General features: G+C 41.0%; 1 pseudogene; it reads right to left on the bottom strand.

Moving 5' to 3' along the window:
• Window positions 1–5,626: 5,626 nt before the first annotated feature.
• On the bottom strand, window positions 5,627–5,744 carry LOC126417883 (5S ribosomal RNA; annotated as a pseudogene).
• Between the last annotated feature and the right edge of the window lie 595 nt (window positions 5,745–6,339).

Here is a 6,339-nt window from a genome sequence, read left to right as displayed (position 1 = left end):
GTGACATGTACGCAGCTGTGGTGTCAACTCTTTCCAGCAACCTATCAAGGCCTCACTGCTTCTGCGCCATGATGCATCGCTGTTCTTATCCTTGCCAAAGGTAGACATACCGGCCATTAAGTAGGTGGTATAATTTTCTGGCTGATCAGTGTATAAGTAGATTTTTTTAGAGTGTGTCTCTGAGGACAAGTCACTGTGCCCATGTAGCACTAAATAGTTTTTAAATATGACACATTTCACAGATTCAATGGTCAAAGGCTGAAACTGGACTGTTATGTAATGTAAAACATGATGAAATAAATTTTATCTGCAGAAAAGATTTGACAGCCTAAGTGGACATTTGAAAATGTTTCAGGATTTTTTAATAGCCACTTATCACAACCTTTTCATCCTCTCACCACACTTCCCCTGCTTTACTCATCATACACATTAACCTTGTATTTCATTTTCATTACTGTTCTGTGCAACATCATTCCTCTGACTCTGAACACATCAAAATTCTGCCTGTCTCCATTCAATCTCAAACAACTCACTTACTACATGAAAATAAAAGGAGGTTCAAATGAAAAACTATGAACTGTCAGCCCTAAATTCCCATCTCCTTTCTGCCAGGTTACCTAACAACTTGGCCTCAGCAGATATAGTATGGCTATAAGTTCAAAATAAAACTTTGTCTCTAACACAATGATCACTGTCATGCCAACCAGTATGGATTCTGCAAACATTGCTCACGCAAAACTCAATTCATATTTTGCATGACATCATGAAAGCCATACATCAAGTCAGTCAGGTAGATGTACTATTTCCTGCCTTCTGAAAAACACTTAATTGAGTATCACATTAATTCTAACTGATGGAAATATGATCATATGGGATCATAAACAAAATTTGTGACTGAACTGAGGAGCACATTATCTTAGACTGAAAGTCATTGAGATATGTACCAGATGGTTACAATTAAACTTTCCCTATTTTATCACATTGTAACACAGAAACTAATTATTGTTTGAGTACCAAACCTGGTAGCGTTAATGTCCAGAGCATGGGGTGCCAGATTTCAATGCATCACAGTGCCACTGTCCAGTTCAGAAACTTGGTAACATTAATGTCCAGGGCATAGGATGCATGATTTCTATGCGTCACAGTGCCACCATTCAGTTCCTACTGTGGCCACCTAGTGCCATGATGAGTCATGTGATTCATAGTATCACACATCCGATGAGTCACACAGCACTTGTTAATGTGTCAACATGTCAACATGGGCTTGGATAAAAAGGAGCAGGACATTACTGGTGAAGCTCTGTCATCAGTACAACAGTAATGCTCCAGCTGTACTTCAAGAATATTGCCGACTGAAGGATTATGGAAGAGTCCTCTTTCTCCACCTTCTGTGCAGAGCATGATGAGGTAGTTCAAATCAGCAGGAGAACTAGGCATTCCTCCGGGAAGAGGCCAACACCAGTTGCACCACAGGTGGTTGACGAAATTGCTGTAGCTATGGCACACAATTCTGCATGCAATTCCCAATTGTCAGGCAGTGCACATGCTGTGTCACAACGGCTGAACATCCCATGGTCCACTCTACAGAAGGTGCTCCAAACCATTCTCAAATGGTATCCTTACAAGATCCATATCATACAGCAGCTTTCACCACAGGACACACAACGACGTGTTGACTTCGCTCTCCACTTTCTCGCAAGGACTGAAGTTGAAATGGGCTGGCCCTGGACCATCCTATGGACAGACAAAGCTCATTTTTCTCTGATGGGTGAGGTGAACACACAGAATTCCCGAGTGTGGGGATCTTCACCTCCAGATACTGTACATGAAATTCTTCTGTATGGTGAATGTGTCGCCGTATGGCGTGGCTTCACAGCTATGTCCATTAGTGGCCCATTATTTTTTGAACAGCTTGGCACTCAAGGACCAAAGACACTCAGTGTGACTGGCCAGTGTTACTATGATATGTGTCGCCAGCATGTCATACCCACCCTACAGGAGAGAGGCGCATTGAACTCAACAGTTTTCATGCAAGATAGGGACTCACCACACATCATTCATGAAGTTCGCCTACTTCTCCAAAACACATGTGGAAATGATTAAATTATCAGCCGATCATTTTCAAATGCTTGGCTGGTATGATCTCCTGATCTCACTACCTGTGATTTCTGATTGTGTAAAGGACAGGATTTACTAGCGGAACATTCACACATGTGCTGATCTGAAATGCACTGTATCAGGAGAGGTAGCCAGCATACCTGCGGACTTGCTTCGTTCTGCTGTGCAGAATGCTGGACACTGATGAGCGCCATATCAAGCCCCTTTTGTAGCAGTAATGGGCCCAGTATGTAATGGTATGATGTACCACAGCAGCACATTAAAAGTGTTTTAATTGAACTGATTCTGCATTGCTTCTCTTCCCCATGTCATTGACATTAATGCTACCAAGTTTGGTACTCATATGGTAATTAGTTTCTGTTATAACACGTTAAATAGGGAAAGTGTAATTATAACCACCCAGTATAAGTAACGTCACTTGTGACCCAGGGATGTGTGTTGGAATTCTTGTTGTTCATTTTGTGCATTACTAACATGGTAGCAAGGACATTGCTAGGTGTTTGCTGCCCTAGGTCGGAACTGAAAACTGACCCCCCTTGATTTTTACTACCATCGGTTTTCCTAATACCCCCCCTCTTGCCACCACTGCCCCCCGCCCTCCACCACCACCACCACCACTACCACCACCACCACCACCACCAACAACAACAACAACATACAAGGACACAATTATGCAAATCTCCTATTATGCTTCTAATCATTAAAGTGACTAGATGTCCTCATTTCTGTGGACAGTCCTCAATTTTCATGCTTCATCCTCAATTCCTTTAAAACTGCTCGAGGACAACGAATGTCCTGAATTTCTTATTCTTGTCCTAAATTTTTGAAATTTCCCAAAATAACTGAAATACGAAGAATGTTCTGAACATTCTAGAACTCAGCTGTGCAACCAAATCTGGCATCAGCTACTTATTTTATTAAATGCAAGAAAATGGGCTAATAAAGGTGTGAAGTTACTTTCTGATGTGAATGATTTTTTCCTTCAATTTAGAAGTTGTGCTGTACTGATGGGAGACATTCCAACATACCAAACTAGATCATCTGGTTAATTGTGGTGTTATTTTGTTTCTGTTTTAATTTAAATATTTTTATAATGAGGAACAAATCTCATCTTTTTCACCATCCACTTTTGTCAAAGAAAGTAAAAACTTGTTAATCAATAATTTCATACGCTCTTGAAAACAATCTGTATTTTAATTTTTCCTCTTTTTTTTTAAATTTTTGTCCTCATTTGCTCAATTTTTTCCCTGTCTGATATCTACTCTTTGCTACCCTTAAAATTTCGCCGTCCTAGACGGTCACTTAGTCGTTTCAAATGATAGAAATGGCTCTGCATGGTAGACTATATTAATAGTAATGTCAGCTGTTTTGCTTATAAAATAGTTATTTGTAAAGAAGCAAACAGAAAAATCTGCACAAATATTCAGTCTCATCTTGATAACTTTTCAAAATAGTGTAAACATTGCCATTTACTTAAAATGTTTTGAAATGCAAAATTCTACCCTTCGCAAAATTCAGTAACCAAAGACTGCAACATCAAAGAGTTGCAGTTGAAATCAGTAAACTCAAACAGCCAGAGATAACAATTAGTGGGGACACAAAATGGTATGATCAAATAAGCTCAGACACTCATGCCTCCTATCCTAGAACTGCTGAAGAGTTTGAGACCCATACCAAATGATACTAACAGAAGATATGGAATGCACATGAATAAGGGTAACATGAAAGATCACATGTTTGTTTGACCCATGGAACACTACCACAGAAAGGCTGAAAATTGCGAACTGTCAGATGCTTGAAGATAGATACCATCTATCTCATGAAGGCATACTTTCAAAGTATCAAGAAACACTATTAAATGAGGAATCTAGAAATATACTACTGCTTCCTATGTTTCACTTCCATAGGCATTGCAAAGTCAAGATTAGACTAATTACAGTGCACACAGAGACATATAAACAGTCATTCTTCCCAAGCAGCATTGTCCCCAGAACTGATCATGATCTCCATGTTCTATGTCAAGGGGAAGGCCTGAACCAGAGACTCTGAAGGTTCTGTAGATTCTGTTATAGATTACACTACAGCTTCCTAGACTTGCACCACATGATTGAGAAATGTTAAAGTCTCCTTAAACTGGTCAGGTGTGTGCTACATATCAGATACTGGTACATGGATAGCTGACTCTTTGTGCTATGTGCACAAGGATTTCTTTTTACATTGGGCAATTCTCCACCCATTCCAGACAACAATAACTGAAAGAGACTCTGAATTATAAGATACAAAGAAATATGCCCTATAATAGTGATTAACTGCCATAGAATTCACAACAAGGTGCCAAGAATTTGAAGCATTCCTAAAAATCAGGGCATCTCATGCAACACTATGTAGAGAAAAATGGTTTAAAATCTGAAATTGATAGCAGTGAGATTTCTGGTGAAAATTTAGGAGCATATTTACAGAACACGCTTCAAATGGCTCTGAGCACTAAGGGACTTAACATCTGTGGTCATCAGTCTCCTAGAACTTAGAACTACTTAAACCTAACTAACCTAAGGACATCACACACATCCATTGATTGATTGATTGATTGATTTCTCCTGCCCGAGGCAGGATTCAAACCTGCGACTGTAGCTGTCACGCGGTACCAGACTGAAGCGTCTAGAACCGCACGGCCACACCGGCTGGCTTACAGAACAGAATAGTGAGAAATTGATAATGTAGTCGTTGCAGTAGATGGGAAACTCAAACCCACTAAGATAGAAACTGAAGCAGGATTTGCGACTGTTTGACAAGACTCAGCAACCACAACAGATACATTCTCCAATCATTTTGTTATAATCAGAGGACACTTTAACTATCCAACAATCAACTGGGATATTACAGTTCTGTATAAGCAAAGGGGAATGACAAGACATACTATGGAACAGTGCTGAATGCCTTCTCTGAAAACTATCTAGAACACAGTTCTAAACCATACTAGTGATGGAAATATATTAGATCTAATGGCAACAAAAAGACCTGACCTATTTAAGGATGTCTGCATTGCAACTGGTTTCACTGACCATGAGGTAGTTGTAGCAACTATTACAAAGTATAGCTAAAACAGGTAGAAAGATTTATATGTTCAGTAAACTAGATTAAAAGGCAGTAATGTCGTGTCTTGAAACAAGTAATTCTGTACAGGTGCATGTAGAAGAACTGTGGTTCAGTTGTTAAAGAAAAGTCGACCGTTGTAGCATGACTAACCTTTGCTAACAGCTGTTCCTCAGAAACTTTCACATTTTAGCTTCTCTCCTCCTGATTCTGTAGCCTAGTAAGTAGTAGCACTCCATCGTCATGGGACCATCCGACCGCCGTATCATCCTCAGATGAGGATGCGGATAGGAGGGGCGTGTGGTCACCACACCGCTCTCCCGGTCGTTATGAGGGTTTTCTTTGACCGGAGCCACTACTATTCGGTCGAGTAGCTCCTCAATTGGCATCATGAGGCTGAGTGCACCCCGAAAAATGGCAACAGCTCATGGCGGCCCGGATGGTCACCCATTCAAGTTTCAGCCACACCCGACAGCGCTTAACTTCGGTGATCTGACGGGAACCGGTGTACCCACTATGGCAAGGCTGTTGCCTGCACTCTAGTAACCTGATTGTTAAATAATAGACCTGAGACCATTGAGATAAAACTATAAATACTTTCACAATTATCACTCTCAAAACTCCTTACAATCAGCATGTAGAATGTGGGCTTGTGGGGTTTCATTGGGGTGAGGAGGTAAATGGATTCAGGGGAGATGTTCTGGGAAGGGCCTAAGGCTTTAAACAGGAATAGAAGTTTGTGTTGGACTTCTGGGATGGGAGGTGGAGGAGTCTGACAAATGGTGGAGGCCTCCCGACAGATAGTCACTGCAAATCACACTTGTGGAACCTTCGTTTGGGGGTAGGACAATTAGATCAGGACTTGTTTTGAGGTTGTGTATGGCTGTTCTTTCTTCTACTGAAAGGTTGGTGTTCTGAGGAAGGGACCCGGGGAAGGATGGTGTGGCTAAGTTAGAGGTAAGGAATTCCTAATTCCAACACTGAACACTACCTCTTCCAGCTCATATCGTCATCCAACCATGGTCCTCCCCCCTCCCACCTAACCACCCACTGGTCATCTTCTAGGAATTCTTTACCTCCACTACTGTTGTTATGAATTGCAGTGACTACCTGGTAGAAGGCCTCTGC

The sequence above is a fragment of the Schistocerca serialis genome, chromosome 8, assembly GCF_023864345.2.
Source record: "Schistocerca serialis cubense isolate TAMUIC-IGC-003099 chromosome 8, iqSchSeri2.2, whole genome shotgun sequence".
Lineage (NCBI taxonomy): Eukaryota > Metazoa > Arthropoda > Insecta > Orthoptera > Acrididae > Schistocerca > Schistocerca serialis.
This window is presented reverse-complemented; position numbering and strand designations above follow the sequence as displayed.